The sequence below is a fragment of the Canis lupus genome, chromosome 32 (genome assembly GCF_048164855.1).
Source record: "Canis lupus baileyi chromosome 32, mCanLup2.hap1, whole genome shotgun sequence".
Taxonomy (NCBI): domain Eukaryota; kingdom Metazoa; phylum Chordata; class Mammalia; order Carnivora; family Canidae; genus Canis; species Canis lupus.
Window position 1 is genome coordinate 22,417,740 of NC_132869.1, and position 19,947 is coordinate 22,437,686.

Here is a 19,947-nt window from a genome sequence, read left to right on the forward strand (position 1 = left end):
ATCTCATGAACCTGAGATCATGACCTGAGCCAAATCAGGAAGTGATTGCTTAACCCACTGAGCCACCCAGGTGCCCCTACACTGGTAATCTTAATTCAGACCTAATTATTAACTCTTTGTAATAAAAGGAGACAATAAGAGGTAGTTTCTTAAGGCAGCTGCTTGCTTTGAAAGGAGAGTCTTAAGCGTCTGAGATTGTCCTACACCTCCCCTGTGAGGTACTGCAACTGGCCCCTGACCTCGACAAGACTAATAACTGCTATAGTATCACACCTTATAATCTAGAATGAAATGCACATTCTAAAAGGAATCAATTGATCCTAGCCTTCTACCAGCAGTAAAATAACTGAGAATCTTGGAGAAAGCTTTTGATAAATTCAACATGGTATCATTGAATGTCTGTGACTTGGTTTTCCTTTTCATTAGATTTAGGCTTGCCTCATTTGTTTCTGCTAACAGGGCTGGGACCTTTTAGGAGAATGAGATGGGGATGGACAGCCCCAGAGAATTCTACCTTTTGCCCAGCAACTCAGGAGAATTCTCACCATGGTTCATATTTCACTGGGGAAAAACACTGATTGGACTTCCAAAATGCTACTTTGGTCCTGGCCACATTTGCAGGCCCCCAACCGTCCCTTCTAAAGTGTGTCTCTCTAATAAGCAGGTTTGCTGTGAAGGAAACACCAAGTGTGGCAGAAATTGTCTTTCTATTGGGAGAACAGTGGGAGAGCAGGTGCTTGAATGTGGGAATGTCAGAGCTCAGAGTGAAGGCAATTATTCTCCCCCATGTAGCTCAGCATGGAGAAGAAATTAGTAAAGAAAAGGCAGGCAGCTGCTCTGCCCTGCATGTCATGGGCAGCTGCAATGAGAGGGTGCCCCATACACCTGGGCACATGCAAACTGTGCTGACCCCAGCAGGCCTCAGAGGCCAGTGCCCAGGATTCAGAGCTGCACTGCAGAGAGAGGCCTGTGCCAGGAAGGAGTTGGAAGGCTATTAGATCACTCTAGACTCCTTGCAGGAACTGGAGGTGAAACCAGGAAGATGATGCTTAGACATCTTCCCTAGCAGGGACATTTTTCAAAATCAAAATTGACTCAGAAAAATAATTTTCTATCCCCTTCTCACCTTAATATTCTTTCACCCAGGCTCAATTTTTATCCAAACCAAGGGGAAAAAAAATCATTAGTGATTTATCCCACTTCCTATTAGCTAAGCCCCAAAAATGGAGCCCCAAACAGCTTATTTAGTGAGAATGGGAAGGGTTTTAATAGAATGACCTTCACTCAGGTTTCCCTCAGGAAGGACCAGGCTCTTAATCCAGGCTGCACAGGAGCATACACTATTAGATCCAGGGGGACCCTGGTGATCAGGAGGGTTCAGGTTCCTCTGGGAGTATTCCTGTGTGAAGACTCCACATTTTTCTTTGCCCTCTGCACTATGCAGCATGGGGGGGGGGGGGTAAAAGATTCTAACAGAAGCCTGAGAGGAGGGGCACTATATTAGCCAGAGGAAATGGGGATTTTTAAGGTAGGCACCTGCCCTATCTGTGTGGCTAAGCAATCCTATGCTGGATTTTAGGTCTCCAGGACTCACTTGTTTCAAAGGCAAAGGTGAGAACTCCACTGGGACCTATAGGGTTCAGTTCCTATTATTAGTGACTAAAGTAGTAGCTCGACGCTGTACCAAACTCCTCAGTGGATTAGCACATACATTTTCCTCATATATGCAGAAGTCCAATGCTGGATGTTCCTGTCTGAAGGGAGGCCTTACTCCACATGGTCATTCAGAGTCACAAGTTCCTTCTACCTTGTGGCTTCTGCTTCTTCTAGGACCTCAGAGTCTTCCCTAGTTACTGACAGAAAACAAAGCAAGAGGAAGACATACCCACTTCTTATCCACTTAGACCCAAAAGGGGTATGCATTACTTCTGACTGTGTTCCATTCATGAAAATTGCACAGCCACACCTAGATGCCAGTCAACTGTGACTCACAGCTCCTGGCTGGGCAGCCACTTCCTAGTAACAAGCTGAAACTCTGGGTCTGGTGGTCAGCTGGCTTTGAGCATGTTCACTATCCTTCAACCCCTCCCAGAACTGACTGCTGATCCTGCCACTCTCATCCAGGATGACCAGTGCTGAGATGCTGCTTTGTTTTTCTCCACCACTGGCCCTCTATTCCCAGATGTCCCTCAGGTAGCATTCTGCAAAGGTGTAGTGTGGAGGTGGGGAGATTCATGGTGGGAAGGCCAACCTGGCTGTTTTGACACAAGTTGATGGTGAGAGGGGAGAGTTAGTGATCACCTGTGTGAGAGGTGTGGCCTGACAACTTGAGGGATGTGACTGTCGACTGGGAAGTAGTTCAAATACCTTAGTAAACAGAGCTCTGTTAAGAGTCATTGCTCTAAATGAGACTACCAGAAGTTGTTTCTTTGAACCAATCTTGCCTGATAAAGTAAAAATTTTTTAAAAGAAAACTGTAACAATCTAGATTTCAGTGGTGCTAACCCAATTCCCAGTTCCTTCTGATCCATTTTAACTCTCTTGCTAAGTAATCTTTTCTCACTTCTTTCTTGGAATTTTTACCCAGAGTCTTTACATTGCTGAGCATTTTAAAATGGTCTCTAAATATTTTTGCATCTATTCTCTCCTTGCTTCTCAAAAAAATCCTGTGGGCTAGGAAGTACACAGAGAGCTAGAATGACACAGGGTATCTGGTATCACATTGCCAACTCAGAATGGCATTATCACCCGAATGTCCCAAATGTCCCTAATGTTCCCAGATGCCCCAAATGCTCTGACTCTCAGAATCTAAAGTTAACAATACTGGGATACCTTTATCATATCTTTTATAGTCCATCTTACCCAGAGAATTCCTACTCAAAATATCTGGACACCGAACAAGGGGCCACACATCGCCTCCTAGCCCATCCCTCTCTATAAGATCTTCAACAGCAGTGGATCACAAAAGCATTCTTCAAACCAGCATGATTAGAAATACTCAAGCTTACCTTGACATACTATTACCAATAGAAAGAATTTTCACAAATCCCATACTCGAGGTCCTCAGTTCCAAATCCTTATGTGTCAAGACACCTCAGTGCCTCATAACAGATTGGGGCACCAAGCACATGCTGCAGAGTACCAAGCCCATCACGGAAAGAAATCACAACTCTCTATTCAAAAGCTGAAGATCTACTACAAATGCTTTCCCCATGCTGCCCATGCTGCTCTGCTTCTCTAGATTCAAGTGAGTGAATCGCAGAGCACAGACTGAAGCTAATTCACCTGTATTCAAAGTCCGGTCTCTGCCATATACTCACTCTGTGATCTGTGAGAAAATACTTAACTATCCATTCCTCAATTTCTTACCTATAAAATGGGAATCCTATATTACAGGATTGTTGCAAGGATTAAATGTGTTGATAATATAAAGCACTTTCAACTATGCCTTGCACATAATTAGATCAACATAAGCACTTGCTATTTTGTGAAGCATGCTGTTTGCCAGGTCCGTTTTATCTACCAGTGGTGAGAAATCAGCCAGATTGTCAGAGAATTCTCTCTTGGCCTTGCCTGCTTTCTGAAATCCCTATCGTTGGGTGGGCTCACTTAGGTTTAGTTCTCTCCAAGGGGAAGAGGACAAGAGTAGGAATTGTGCTAGCGGGCTACTTTTACCTGCTGAATGGCTGGCTTGCTCCAATACTGAGTTTTTGATTTTCATATAACTTACTGTTCAACCCAGGCTACTTGTGAGAGCTCGGAAGTGTTAAGCCAAATGGGATGCTGTGTCAAGAGTGATAAATAAGGAATGCCCCAGCTGATCCAGGACATACACGGATGGCCTCCCTAATTACCACTGATTTGAGGTTGGGCTCTTTGGTTTGTTGCCATACTATGGCAATAATTACTAGGCTCTTGTACATATTGTTGACTCTGTTCAACATCCTTGTGAAATAGGTTTTATTATTTTCCCTGTTTCACAGAGGCGATGAAGGTTTATTGATGTGCTAAAATTATACTAGTAGTGAACAGCTGCAATTTTTCTCTTATACCATGTTATGTTCCCCTTAGTCCCATGCTTTCAAGATTCCCATTGCTTATCTGGTGTCTGGTTTTTGCCCATGACAAGGCATAAAATTAACTTTTAAAATTATTAAAAGAGATGTGTATTATCTTTTCTCTGGACCATATTATAGAGAAAGAGTGGTTTTTGGAAGAAGAAAATTTAAACTCTGGCTCTGTCAATCATTGACTGTGAGATCTGGCTCAAGTCTCTTGTATTATTTATACCACAGATCCTATACCTGTAGGAGTAGCGAGCATTTCCTCATTTGTAAACTAGGAATAATAACACTTGCCTAGTTGTAAGGATTAAATAAGATACTATAGAGAAAGAGCTTATTCAGCAAACAGTAAATGCTAAAAATAGCAATGATTAATAATTATTTTCATTATTACCATAAACCTAGGAGAATGATCTTTGAGATAGAGGAACAAATGGCTAAGCAAATAATAAAACCAGGAGGGCCTAAACAAAAATGTTGTATGCCTTCCTGTCTGCAAATGTCTCCTATACTTGCACAAATACCCAAATATGAAAGATGCATGCATAAGGATTTTTTGTTGTTACTTTGTTTGAAATGCAGAACACAGGCTGTCTTTGACTTTGGCTAATTGATCATGGTATCTCTAGTACTGAATTAGATGAGCAGTCTACTTAATATGTATAAGAGGAAACATCCTGGGCCTGGTGAGTAGAAGTTGGATGAAATCACCACGGTGGGAAGTTTCAGCCCCACTACACCCTGTACCTGAACCAAAGTGCAGACCCAGAGCCCCTGGGAATGAAGTAGAGTTTTGAGTCCCCTCGAGGAAGGAGCTTGTAGCGCTGCCAAAATTTACCCTGTAAATCTCCTTCCTGGACTTTTCTGTGACAAAAGTCAATGGACTTTAATATGTCATAGTTATGTCAAATCACTAGAGGCAAAAATGTGACAGGCCCAGATTCTTCAGGCATGTAGATTTAGGCCACCCCACCAGACAAGGAACACCTCTAGCCAAGGTATTTACCAAAGGTAAAGGAACATGAAAAGGATAATAGGAGAAGGTAGTTCCAAATACCAAGTGTAACCCTGTGAGAAGTTGCAGAAACAAGGACTATAATGGTTATGAACATTTCTTTCATAGTTTGATCTAAATGTATTTGCATATATATTAGCCAGTTCTGTCTTCTGCTTCCCTATTTCTCAAACATAAGATGTGATCATCTCATTATAAGAAAAAAAATTGAGACTATGTTAAGTGATGGATGTTGACTAAACTAGGGGAATCATTGCATTATATTTCCATATATTAAATTACTGTGTTGTACACATTAAACTAGAACAGTGTTATATGTCAATTGTATCTCAGTGAGACTGGAAAAAAATGCGTTAACAGTAGCTAACCTTATAGCTCAGAATACAAATTTATAGGCTATCAAAATGGGAATGTGATTCAGGAGAAGAAATAATCTTAGCCAAATTATGAGTAAAATGACTTTCTTTCCCCTTTGTGGAGAGGTTTAGCATGTTTTGATTGCAGGAGGAATAGTTGCATCATGTTAGACGTAAATAGGATTTTGCTGTTGTCTTTATTTGGAAGTTATGTGTGGTTAAGGAAGTATATATGGAACCCAAGTTGACAAGGTAGCTTTCTATTTTGTCAGTTTGGCTAGGCTAGAACTGTTTCCCAGAATCTTCTTTCCTGTAGGATTTTGGATTAGGGTTGGCCACACGGGATATTTACTAAGATTTGGGAGTTGAATTTAAGCAGCAGCCTTTCTGGTGCTCTGAAAGTGGCTGTAGTACACCAGGACAGCCTGTGCACCTTGTTCCTGATCTGCTGGGCCAAACCCGGGCCTGCAGCTCCTCCCTCCCAGCAGACTACCTCCTTCACCTTCCTGGGCCAAGTATGAGTTCAGTCCCAGGAGTGAAGTACCACTGTCTGCAGGTCACCCACCTAATCACAGTTGGAGTAACTGAGAGCCAGACATGGGTTCCAGTCTACTCTTGCTCTCTCTTCCTTCATGTCTAGTTTTTTCTCCCCTGATGCTATCACAGCTGGCCTGTGGTAAATTACAACCCTGCAGAGACTTCTTTACCACCTGCCATAATTGTGTACCATCTAATCCCTGTTAAAAATCCCACTTTTTATACCAGAGTGATTTCGCTTCTGGGATCAAACTCAGATACACTATTTTTTTTTTTTTTTTTTGCTTTTTGGTTAAAATTTGATAATCTAAATATACAAGTTTTCATGAGAGAAAGAAGGCTTTATCATACTTCTACTACACTTACCGTGGCCACAATTAGCTGGAGGGGAGTACCAGCTGCTCCCCAAAATGATGCATGCACTGTCCAGTTTGCTGCAGTCCCCAACTGGCCCTTTGCACTCATTTATATTTTATGCCTGATCCCAAAAGCATTTGGGTTTGTGACTCCTAGACTGGAAGCATTCTTGATAACTCTGGTCCAATTTCTGTACATTCTGTATGAAGGCCCGACATAGACCAATCAACATTTCTAGTTTGGCTGAGTGACATTAAAAAATTATTTATTCTTGAGGTGCCTGGATGGCTCAGTCAGTGGGTGTCCGACTCTTAGTTTTGGCTCAAGTCATAATCTCAGGGTCATGAGAGAGATCCCCACGTCAGGCTCTGTGTTGAGCATGGAGTCTGTTTGAGATTCTCTCTCCCTTTCCCTCTGTCCCTCCAGCTTGTGCTCTCTCTCTTGCATGCACCCACACTCAAATAAATAAGTCTTTAAAATTATTTATTCTTTATTAAAATTATTTTTCCATTCTTGGTGAGAATAGAATAATACCCATACTTCATTCACTATGAACAAGCTCAGGTATTTTTCTCAGACAGAGAACATAAGTCAATCAAACAGTATGATTGGAATTATGCTTTTTGCAAGTTTTGGGGGTGGAAGGAGCTTGAGACAATACCCAGTTGATAATTTCAAACTTTGCTCTGCTATCATCTGACTTCCTCTGAGACTCTTCTGGGCTCAGAGATGAGGCTGTGGGTCTCATCAGGTGAAGCTCCTCCATTCTATTCAACCAGAGAAGCTTCATATTTCTTGTTTCATGTTGGGTTTGTACCGAACTTTCTTTTTCTGTAAAAGAAGGACCCTCTCATTTCACAGATGAGGAAATGTAGGCACAAAGGGTCGCAGAGTTAACAACTAGCTGCTGAGTGAGGTGCAATAAGATCTCAGGACACCAAACTTCCATCTAAGGATTTAGCCATGTATTCCCTACCTCAAGAGGGGATTGGTTCATTGTGCCAAGAGAACTCCAATTATACCTCAAGAGTAGATGAATGTGGGTAGATCAGCTTCATGACCTACCCAGAAGGGGTGAAACCTAGAATTCATTGCTGGTTTCCTCCCAGCTGTGCAGCGGAGACTTCAAACCCTTATTATTAGGCTTTTGAGGCTTCTATACCATGACCTGAATGAAAAAGAAATAGAGAAACATTCAGAAGTTATTTATTTCCCTATTTAACTGAGGCAGTTTATTTTTTTCTTAAAGAAGAGGCATCTTGTTCCTTTTAAATCCACTTAGACAAAAACTAGATGTTATTGACAGAAGGCCTGTGATATGCATCTCAGGTTTTATATGGGGATTTTCATTTTGTCACATCCAGTTTAAGCCACCAGCCTAATTTAATTACAATTAATGAATCACCGTTTACCCTGAGGCAAAACCAGGTTTTCTTGCTGAAGAGGTGTTCAGTGCATAGCATTCAAATTCATGACCTAGACCTCAAATTAACGGGCTGTCCATTAAGAATGGATGAGTGGCTTTGAAGACTGCATTTATCAGTTGTCGACAGTCTTCTCTTGCAGTCCCCAGTGGTCCCTTTGGAAGAGACAGTCAGAACCAAAAGATACTGCAAAGGGAATGACCAAGACTATCTAATGCCAAATGAGGTTTCACTAAAGAACAGCTTTGCCCTTATGGGGTGAAGTCCATGAAGTGGTAGTTAGCCCTAGGGTATGAGGCTCTGTCCCAGCAGCAGGATTTTTCTATACCCAGAAAGAAACCAGCCATCTGAGTAATTGAATCTTTCCCACAACAAGGGATGCTTCTGTCCTGCATCCAACCCCCCAGTGTCTGATTGTTGGGGAAAAGTTGAGGAACACTACTTCTAGTTACTTCAGTGAGGATTAGGTGAGTGCCTGCTATGTGCCTAAACCTCAAGATCTTTTGATAACAATCCCAAGAAGTGTAGTACTATGTGTAAAATATGAGGGACACAGATGATCTTGGTCTGAGATAGGAAGGGAGTTCATCTTATAGAGTTGTCAGTCATGCCATCTTTGCCAGGGTTGATTATTCAGCTGGTCTAATTCCCTGGCTTGGTGACCCTTTCTTCCTTGTATTACTCATTGGTCAAAGAGGGTACCATTCTAGGAGAGCAAAGGGTCATCTTAGGTAAGTGAAGTGCTATGGGAACCATGTTTTCCTGCCTGCCCTCTGGTGGTAGAGGATTCAGAGTCTGAGACTCAGGATGTGTAAGAGTGACCCTGAAAGGTGAGAAAGCATTCTTAACACTGACCATGCACAGCCAGGTCCATCCATAAGCAGGATGTGGCTCTGCTTAGAGGGGTAAGGTCTTCTCAGGAGCCAGCAGGTGTGATTACTGACAGTCAGTCTCCCCAGCACCTGCAGTCCCATATATAGCATTCACTGTAGCCGCTGCCATGGCTGGGATTCCTCTTAGTACGTAACTACTGTGCTAAATCCATTCTCACTCGGCTGCCATGCAGTTGGCTCTTTCATCTCAGTTCAGTGTGGTGGTAACTACCACAGCTGTGTGCCCTCAAAGTCCCAGCCATAGGCTCCTCACTAGCCTTCACCAGTCCCCCTGATGTCTCATGACTCCTGGGTCCCTAGCCTGTTCCCATTGCTGAAAATGGAGTTGCAACTATCTTTTTCCAGTGTCTACCCAGGTCACTGTCCTGTATTCACTCCCTGATTTGAGCAACTTCCTTTTTTATGATGGCAAATCACTCTGCTGCCTCTACCCTAATTCTCTGTAGAAGCCCTAATTGGCATACAAAGCTGAAAAGGGGGGATGCTGACCTGCATAGCTAGGGAGAAGTATGCTAACTATAAGAAATGGAGTTCATGAAGATTGAACTCAACTTCCTCCCTGATGGCATGTGATGAGTCAAGTCTGAATGTCCAATTCAATATTTGATACTTATTCATTCACTTAGTAGGACAGAGCCTACAGAATCATATGAAAGCAAATAACCTGGGTTTTGCTCTCAAAGTGCTGATCATCTCACTGAGGAGACAATCATGAACAACTACAACCATCTCTCCCCCCCCCCCGCCCCCGCCCCGCACACACAATTAAATGGCAAGACAATGATGCAAGGGTTGTTACAGGAAATGTCAAATGAGTGCTCTTGACCGTAAGTGTGGTATGTTTTGGGTAGAGATGGGGAGTCTGTGGGCTTGATGGTCAGAGCCCATTCTATAATATAAAAGATTTAAACTTGTTCAAAAAAGAGGGTGAGAACTTGATGAACACATTCCAGTTTGCCATGATACCATACCATCCATATTCTCTACTTATTTAATATGTGTCTAGATTTTCTTCCAGACAGACTATAAATTTTTGAGTTCAAGAACCCTCCCATTTTCCTTCTGGATCTTGCTCCTCTCACAGTGAAAAACACTGTCTTCTTGGAGTATATGCTAAAGACATGCACTGGATTGACTCAAATTAAGTCACACTCTGAGGTATTTGCCTACATAGGAAAAAATTGAAGCCGGCTTAAGTAAAAAGGGATCTTCAGGCAGCAAAGGTCACCCAGACCATCCCAGGAAATGCAAACTTTCCTGTGACATGGTCAGAAATTCTTTTTAGCTTATACCTTTCTAGTAAGACTAAAGGCATTTGTGCTAATAATTCTTATAATAATTATAATCTTATTATGGTTTCCTCCAAGGAAGGCTTGCCATAAAGCTTAAGATTCAGAGACTCTCACTCAAATAGACCCCTTCTAAATTCTTTTACCTAATAATTTTAAATTCTTTTTCTAAAAGAGGACCCTCAAAATGGTATTACCTTCATTCCTCAGGAAGTTTGGAACTTCCTCTACAGTTTATCATTTATTATCTAAGTGCTTTTTTCATGGAAGCCCAACAACAGTCTCATGAAGTAAATTCTATATAATTTAGACTTTATCAAGAGTCTCAGAGAGGTTAACTGACTTGCTCAAGGTCACACAGCAAGTTAGTAAAGATTCAACTTCTATAAATAAGTTTCAGAGCAGAGATGAGATATTCTTATAAATTATCCAAGATTGAAGATTGAAGTCTTTTCATTTCCTCTCCCAGACAGTGAAAATGAGAACACAGCTCTGAGTAACATTATGTTCTTTCAAAGCTACCCTCTGCCTGTAAGGTGAGAAGCCTGGGGTTGCGGTCCCAGGCTAGCAAAGCTCATGGGAGCAGATACCAAATGGAATTCTGTGGTTGTTTATTGGTGCTTAAAGTCTACCACATTCTCCACTTCAAACTACAGCAGCAATGGGATAGAAAACAGGGTTAGAAAAACTGACTTAATTTAAAGACATGTCTGGGGCATCGAAACTGTTTATAGTTTCTGAGTTTCATTTTGTTTTATCCTTTTTTTTTTTTTGCTGTAGGGAAGTCAATTGTGTCTTATAGTATAGTTCTTCTGAACAGGGAAGAAGTGTGCCAACCTCCAGTCATTTGTGAAAAGTTACTCACCAAGTGTTAGTGAGCATCTACTGTGAGCTCTGCACGATGCAAGAGGCTGGCTGAGACCTAGTCATGAGCATGGCAGAGTCGTGGCTATGTAGGAAACAGTATCTCTGCAAACCTTTAGGCCTCAGATCCCATCAGAAAACCAGAAACAGGGGCGGAAGTCCTGCATGCGGGGGCCATATGTCCAAGGCCCTCAAATGTACATTTCTGGTCTTTTCTTAAAGTGAGGTTTTAGAATCATATCATGATATGATTGAAAAGAGACATTGATAATAGATCTTGAAACGTGTATTCTGTTTCCAGATGGAGAGGGAGAAGAAGACTCCCCACTGAGCAGGGAGCCCAACATGATGCTCCAAGTGGGGCTCAGTCCCAGAACCCTGAGATCATGACCTGAGCTGAAGGCAGACACTTAACTGACTGAGCCACGCAAGCACCCTTGTGCCACTAAAGTTTAAAGCAATCTATGATTTCTTCTCCGTGGGGAGACAGAAAAGATCAAAATAGTTCTACCAGCATTCAGATTCATGGAATTATATACTCTACATATAGCAAGCATGTTAATGAATTTCTCTAAAAAAAACCCAGCTCTGTCTCTAATGGGTTTCTGACACCTAGTATCATCTCCATCTATTTCATGATTAGCTGATGGCTTGAGGGTAAGCTCCTTGTGAGCAGGTACTATGACTACCTTGTTCAATGCTAAACCCCTGGTGTGTGAGTGATATAAAGCATTAGCACCCACTAAAATATTTGTTGAATGAATGAATGAATGAATGAATGAATAAAATGAACCCCTGAAAGTGAACAACATGGAACGTGAATGACAATTTGCTTGGTAATTATGTTAAATGCTTTATACCTATTACCTTAATTCTTAACAATTCTATGATTTGAATAGATAGCTGTTGTTATCCCCATTTAATAGATGAGACAATTGAGGCTTAGTGATTTTTTTTTCAGTATCACCCTCTTTGTGTATGCTGAAACCAGCATTCAAACCCATGACTGTCTGAATCCACAGCATGAGCTTTAACCACTTAGTTCTTTTGCTTCATTACCTTTTGACATAACAATAGCAGCAATAGTAAAGATAATAATGATGGCTATGCTTATTGAATACTATCTTCTTCTTACTGCCCTTACCATTTATAAAAACTATTTTGTTAATTGCTATCAAAAGCTTTTGAAATAGGAATTACTGTTATCTTAATTTTATAGGTGGGGAAACTGAGTCTTAGAATCGTCAGACCAGTCATAAGTTGTATAGATAACTTTGATTATAAATCAACAGTCACACAAATCCATGTAATTTTTTTGCAACATTTCAATGATAAAGCACACAGACCTTTCGAATAATATTCAGAGAGGCAATTTCACACCAGAAGCTTTCTCAGAGGCTGATGTCTCAAAGATGAGAGCCCCTCTGTTTCTGGGAGCTTTTGTGTTACTTCCAACAATTATTTTTCATTTCCCACTGCTGAGCAAGCCAATAATTGGTGCCTTCGCATCTAGTTGCTCTCCGGATGACAAATCACATTACTCTGAATTCCCCATTGCTTTTGAACTCTCTCCAAGGCCAGTGGTCAAAAAAAAAAAAAAAAAAGAAACTTTGATCACCTGTGTTCATAACAGAGAGACTGGGCTTCCAAAGGCCCCTAGTTTCTGGTGGCCTGTGGCTTCTGGAGGCTCCAAAGGGGGACTCAGATCAGGCAGAGACAAACCTTGAAGGTTTGGAAATATATTCATTTTTTTGTATTTTCCATAACAAAGTACCACAAACTTAGGGGCCTTAAAACAATAGAAATATGTCCTTTCCCAGAAGTCTACAATCAAGTTTCTGAAGAGTTATGCTCCCTGGGGGCTTTACTGAGGGAACATGCCCTTGCCTCTTTTTGCTTCTGGTGACTCCAGGTGTTCCTTGGCTGTGGCTGCATAACTCAGATCTCTGCCTCTGTCTTCACATGGATTCTCTTCTATCTTTTCTAAAGATGCTTAGTATTGAATTTAGAGCCCACTCAGTTAATCCAGGATGATCTCATTTCAAGACTCTTAATTATTTCTGGAAAGACCCTCTTTTTAAATACAATAGTCCCCCCCTTATCTGTGGAGGAAATGTTCCAAGACCCCCAGTAGATCCCTGAAATTACAGATAGTAATAAACCTTATATATACTATGCATTTTCCTATGCACACATACATATGAAAAATATTAATTTACAAATTAGACACATAGAATTTAACAACATAACTAATAATAAAATAGAGCAATTATAACAATAAACTATAATAAAATTTATGTGTATGTGGTTTCTCTCTCAAAAATATCTTATTGTACTAACCCTTCTTATGATGATATGAGATGACAAAATGCCCAAATGTTGAGATGAAATGAGGTGAAGAGACACTGTGATGTAGTGTTAGACATACGTCAGAAGGAGGATTATCTGCTTCTGGACTGCAGTTGACCGTGGGTAAGGATAACAAACTTCAAATAAAGGGGATTATACTATAAGATCACATTCACAGGTACTGGGGTAAGAACTAGGTTGCATCTCCTTTGGGGACCACCATTCAACCCACTTCAGGGTCCATGCAGTTATATCTGTGAGCTCCAAGTTTTAGCATGGGGATGGCAAGAGGCTGAGGGATGTCCAGAAGCCCAGATTTTAAATATCTTGATGGTTACTTTCCTAGCTTTTATTTTATAAATAATACTTAAACATCTACTATGCAAGACATTAGGAACTCAGAGCTAACCTGAACTGTAAGCATTCTCTGCTTCTCAGAATCAAATCAGACAGACTGACAAGGGCACAGACACTCATGGTTCAGTATGGGATGTTCTCTAAAAGAGAGATCAAAAGGATCATGTAATGTGTTCAGGGAACATGTTGAGAAGGGAGGGCAGGCAATCTAGATTCATCTGTATTGTTGAGGAGCTTGAGGACCAGTGAGACTGAGTCGTCTAAGATCCCACAAGATGGAACCAAGGCTTGAACACAGAGCTGACAGTTGCTTTGAGTCCACATGCTTCTAGCAGATGGAAATGAAGAATTTACATCATAGGAGGTAGATCATCACATTCTTAGTGATTTTGCTTTGGATTCTAGAAAATTTTATTAGATCTGGCGAGCCATTGTGGAGGAAGTTCATTTAGACTAGTGTCTATCTAATGGTCTCACTTTGTGTCACATTAAGCTTTCTTTCTTTCTTTTTTAAGTCAAGATATAGTGGATATGGAAACCAAACTATCTTTTGATAAAAGGTTTTCAAACAACAGTGAGAGAGTCCCTGATTTGTGAACCCTTTACCAATTCAGATAGTATGGGTTAATTTTGGTATCTGAAAGAATTTTGACGTCTAAAACAACCACCCACACCTCCTTTAATAGAAGATTGTTACAAACATAAAGGAATATAATGAACTATTAGCAATAGTTTTTATGCTGCCAATTAAATGTTCTCTTGTGCATGCTTACTGCTGGATTTTCTCTGTCCTGAGACAAATGTCAAAGCAATTCTGTCAAGGAATTTCTCTGGGTCATAGTTGCTTCCTTTTGAGGGCATAATCTGGTCAAAGGGCTGTTGGTGAGATTGCTTTGAAAAATGCACAAGTTTGTTTAGCAGTTCCAAAAGGAGTTATTACTAAGATCAGTTTATGTAGATTCTAAGCTACAGCTTTTTTCTGTCAAAAGTTATTGTGGCTCTTTTTCAGATCCCATAGATAATGTCATGGAGAGAGGAGCATTGTGCTTTGTTGTTCCAACACAAAAGAGAGCATTAAAAATGGGAGAAAATATACTGCAGAAAGGAAAAGAGATAGGTGCAGCATGGAAGGTGTCCTGGTTGAGTAGAAAACATCAGAAGCCCACTGAGGATATGATAAGAGTTCAGGTAGCATAAGCCCACGTACAGTTGTAGAACCTTTGGATAAATATAGACTTGTTCCTTATATCCTGGATTTGTACTATATGAACCTCATTTCTGGTGTAGTCCAGATAGTTTCTTGAACACAGTATGCCATTCTGTTTAGTGGAGAGAAGGTCAAGTGTTGACATTCTACAGCCTGCCAGGGAAGGGGCAGTGTGTTGATCTTGGCATGAATGGTTGTCCTGAAGCCCTCAAGCATGTCGGATCCTCTCACCCTTATCTATCTCTTATCCCAGCATCATTGCAGGGACCAGTTCTCTGTGGACTCCCACCAGTTTTGCACAAATGTGAATTGGGAGCAAAGTGCTCAGGCTTGTTTCTTACCCTGGGTCTGCTACCTTGTGGGTCACCACAAGAATCCATTCATTTGACTTCCCATGTGCTACCTAGAAGTGAGGGGAGTTAACACCCCAAGTAAGGGGGTGGTTAATAACCCAACCTTTGATAAAAGGGGATAGGAGCTGATGAATGAACAGTTTCCCCTTTCTGCTCTAAGGAGGCACTTCTAAGACACATTTCCAGTGGTTTCCCAGAGAGTCCTCTGGGATGAAGCAGTCTGAATGTGATGGCCATGCAATAACACAAACCTGAATTCAAATCCCTCCTTCCCTGCTTTCATCTCCATCTTTCCTTCCTTCTCCCTGGATTTATATACCAATAATTTAGTATATGCAATGTGAGTAGTTTCACTAGGGAATTATTTTAATACCTGTTATCTGGTCATGAGGCCAACCTAAGTCTATTCTTAATATTGTCATAGCCATTTGCTTGCTTGTGCCTGGAGATTTTGGCTGCACTCTCTTTCAATGGTGTGTTTTTAATGTTTGCTCCTCACCTGGCTTTGAATCAAACACCTCCATGAGAGTTTCTAAGAAGTGATTTGGGAATAAGTTTTGTTGGGAGACTAGAGGATCTTCTCAGTTTGGTCTAGGACGGTGATGGGGATCTTTTCCTATGTGTATGTGTGTGTTTTATCAGGCTTGCCCTTGAAAAGATGTGAAATATAAGTGAAGCTTTCTGTTCATGCATATATTATTCATTTGTTTCTTCCTTCATCCATTATACAAATATTTATTAGATGTGCCAAGTACTGTTTTAAGTCCTGAAACTACTATACTAAATTACACATGGATCTTGGCTTTAGGAAGAATTTAGTCTAGAATACTGTTTCCTAAGGTGTGTTCTTCACAACCTAGTTAACCTAGTTTCACAGAGGTTTCTTTATCTCTCTCTCTCTCTCACTTTATCTCTCTTTCTCTCTCTTTCAGTAGGCTTCATGCCCAACTTAGGGCTTGAACTCACAACCGTGATATCAACAGTCATATGCCAAACTGACTGAGCTGGCCAGGTATCCCTAGTCTCATAGGGGTTTCTTAATAACAAATGGGAAGTGAAGTGCCACATACTAATTTTCCTTCTTAAAAATTCTCATTGTACTTTAGCCATAAAGATTCCAAAAGGTCTGGCCTATAGAAATGTTTATCTTTATTTAACTCTTTTTTTTTAAAGCTGGTATTAAAATTCTTCAGACTGAAGTTCTGGGAAGCATTGAGTATGCTGGTATAGTGATTCTCCTTTAGGATGCCTCTCCTGATGGGGCTCCAGGGATTTTTATTCTTTGGGCACTTCCCCCATACCTCCAACACTGCCACTGATCCCAGACTGGTGATGTATGATGGTGGAAACATGTCATCATACATTTGCCCAAACCCACAGAACAACACAAAGAATGAGCCCCACTACAAATTATGGACTCTTGCTATCTGGTCACACTGACCTTTAGTGCCTCACAAGAGCATGTTCATTTCCTACTCAGGGTCTTGGCACTTATTGGACACTGCCAGCAATAGTCTGCCTCCAGATATCACCTGGCCAATTCCTTGTTGTTGGCTCAAGTCTTTGCTTTATGCCATCTCTTCAGAGAGGCTGTGACCATCCATAGAATATCTCCTTATTCCTGCTCTGACCTTGCTATTGTTTCACCCTGTTTTGTTGTCTTCTTAGTACTCATTACTATTCAGAAGTATCTGGTTTACTATTCAGAAGTATCTTAGTACTCATTACTATTCATGTTTGCTTCATCTTTGCCACAAATCCTGGCATATCATAGATCCTCAATATGCATTTTTTTAACATGTGACATAGGAAGTAGAATGAATTTTAGATATAAGATTTACCCTGGGGAATCATTCAGAAAATTGCACAAGTACTTACTTTATTTATGTCCCTCTCCTTGTCACATCAAATGGCTGTGACCCACAGCATCACTGTGAGGGCAGAAACCAAATTGGTGTCATTGGTTCACAATATATCCCAGTGTCCAGCATTATGCTTGGTGCACAGTAAGTGCTCAGTAATTATCTGATGAAAAAATAATTGAGTGAATTAAAATGAATAAATGAATGAAAGACATACAAAACGATAGTATCTACTCTTGCCTATAATCTCACCAAAGTCAGTGTTTTATGTCATATTTCAAATGAAATGGTGACAACTCAGTTGTATTCTTCAATGTTTGACTCAACAGAGGCACACTAAGAAATCTTGTAGTTAATAGCATAGACTCTTTCCTCTCCAGCACTCCCTCGGTCCAACTGGTCATCATATCTCGAAGATTCTATGTCCTTAATACTTCTGTATTGACTTTAACCTCTATGTACCTCCTCTTGGCTTCCACAAGCTCTACCTTGGCTCAAGACTTCGGGCTTCTTGCCTGGGTGATCGGTCTCCCTGCTGCTGGTCTTGCCACAATCCAAACCCTCCCTGCACAGCTGCACAGCTGCATAGTGACCTTTCCAAATTGTGAATTGCATCATGTCATTCTCCTGATTAAAAAGCTTCGGTGACTCCCCTTAGTTCCTAGGATGAGGCTCAAACTTCTCCATCTCCCTTTAGTCCCATCTGCCACACCAGCAGTCACAAGACTGTAGCTCCCCATATAGCACATGAGTCCATACCTCCATGGGACACTCCTGCAGGTTCCTCAGAGGAGAATCCTCTTTTCCTGCTCATTCACCAAAACCCACAGTTCAAGCCTTCTCCCCAGAAGTGCTCCCTGGTGCTCTCCAATCCCCGCCCTACTTATTATACACACCACCCTCCACATAGCAACTTACTAGCTAAGTGACCTTGGACAATTTACTTAATCCCTATCCCAGTTTCTTTATAAAGTGAGGATAATAGAAGGATCATTGTAAATGACATGTAAAGCATTTTTTTAATGTATATATATATATATATATATATTCAGGAGTTTTCATATTGTATTTAATCATAAATTAGTATTTGTTTCTCTCCTGTAGAGTATCACCTTTCTATCTTCTGCCTACCAAAACAGCTAAGCTTCAAGTTTCTGTATCATGGGGATTATTGTCCTTTCTTAGCCCAGAGAGAATAAATAGAGGTTTCCTTTGCAAAGTTTTAACTAATAGGAGACATAAACCTGGGTTTTTTAGAAGAGATAGACAGTCTTCCTAAGACAGGGCATATTTCTATAAATAAATGTGGTGCTATGTATCATTCTCACCTTGAGCCCAGAGGTGCCTGGATTAGGAATGGTGCTGGGCTGACTGCCCTGGATACCAGGGTGTGGTTGGGAGCCATAGTAGAAGGGTCCTTGTCCTACTATTGGAGCTACGTGAATGTAGCTGCTACCTTGTTTTGGTGGTGTGACCAAAGACCAGGAGTCCTCCTGTATTTCCACAGCAACCTAACTATTCTTTCCTAGATTCTTATAGAATCCTAGGGAAGTGAAGGGGCTTCCTAAAACATGACTGTAATTAAAATATCACAATTCTATTAATAGAGGCTCGGAGCTGTATCTAGCTTTATTTAGAGCATAGAAAGCTTGTTTAAAGTTATTTTTTCTACCCAAATTATGTAGAACAAATAATACCCCTTCTACTTATATGTTTGTGTAACTCTGTATGTGAATGAGTGTATTAGCCTATATGCGATGATATATGTAATATGAGATGAAGGGTCGATATTAAGAGTTGCCAGATTCATAAAATAAAAATGCCAGTTGCCTATTTAAATGTAAATTCTAGATATGCATGATAAGGATTTAGAATAAGAATATCCCATGAAATATTTGGGATGTATTTATATAAAAATATTCATTGTTTATCTTAATTCAAATTTAGTTGGGCTCCTATATTTTGTTTGGTGATCCTAGCAGGTATGTATGTCTATGTGTGCATGTGTTATTATGTATGTGTGCACGTGCACATGTATGGGAGCTGAGGGCTCTGCTTACATTACCAGGTGAGTACTGTAATTGACTTTTGTCTCTTGTTTAACGTGGCTAAAGATTCAGGGAGTCCTGGAATGGGGATAAGGAGATATATTCTAAAAGCCTGGGTGGGAGAAGTTTCCCAAAATTCAGAGAGACTTCAGCTCAATAGTTGGAAGAACAAAGCTGAGAGAACTCTTAACTTCAATGAAAAGGGCCAGCTTTCAGCTATGCTTCCAGGGCCAAAGAAAGGCCTAGAAGGCTTGGAGGGATATGGAGTCTATCAATGTGTTTTAGTAAGGTGTGGTGGAAACCACATGAACCAGAGTCAAACTGTGTGTTTGCTGTGTAAGCCCACACAAGTTGTTTAACCTCTGTGAGCTTAATTTCATTGTCTGCAAAATGAAACATAAGACTCTGTAGAAATGTACATGAGGAACAGTGCCTGTCTGGCATATTACAATAATTGTGAATGTTTTCAGATTTCCTAAGATATCTTAAAACACACTGGATCAAGTCAAGCATATACAAGCTTATTTAGCCAACTTCTGTGTCCCATCCCCTTCCCACCTTTTCCTCCTTCTCAACGGGGTCAGCTTTTGATACATAATTTTAGGAGGAAAGCAACACTTAACAATGGCATCTCTTGTTTTGTATAATCAGCATACTATCTAGAAATAATGATGTTCATGCCAGGCAATAGGTGTAAGCAAAAACCGCTTCATGTAAACCAGATATTCTAGGCTCACTAGGTCTTCAGTTTTGAGAGTTTCCTTGGGTCCGCTTACATTCCTGACCTTTCTAGGTTGGGTCTCCTTGTATACAAAAGACATTTCCATAAACAAAGGCAGCCCAATTCCCTGGATAACTGTGATATTCAAGCCAGTTTATATATACAAGTCCATTCTTAAAATCTGGGTCTAATGGGCAGGTGGACTTGCACATATATTAATTCCTCTTTCTCTTTCTGAGCAGTCTGGCCGA

The 19,947-nt window shown here is 40.7% G+C and overlaps 1 long non-coding RNA gene across 3 annotated transcripts in view; it reads right to left on the reverse strand.

Moving 5' to 3' along the window:
• Window positions 1–6,637: 6,637 nt before the first annotated feature.
• Window positions 6,638–19,947, reverse strand: part of LOC140622861 (uncharacterized) — a 48,455-nt gene continuing 35,145 nt past the window's right edge. Inside the window, exons 6-8 of one of the 3 annotated variants that reach the window (XR_012022543.1) lie at window positions 16,944–17,090; window positions 7,352–7,497; window positions 6,639–7,160 (exon numbers count right to left, since the gene is read on the reverse strand). This is a non-coding gene — a long non-coding RNA (uncharacterized lncRNA). Of the gene's footprint in view, window positions 7,498–16,943; window positions 17,091–19,947 lie in introns of all 3 variants that reach the window. The other 2 variants (XR_012022542.1, XR_012022541.1) reach the window with 2 other exon arrangements.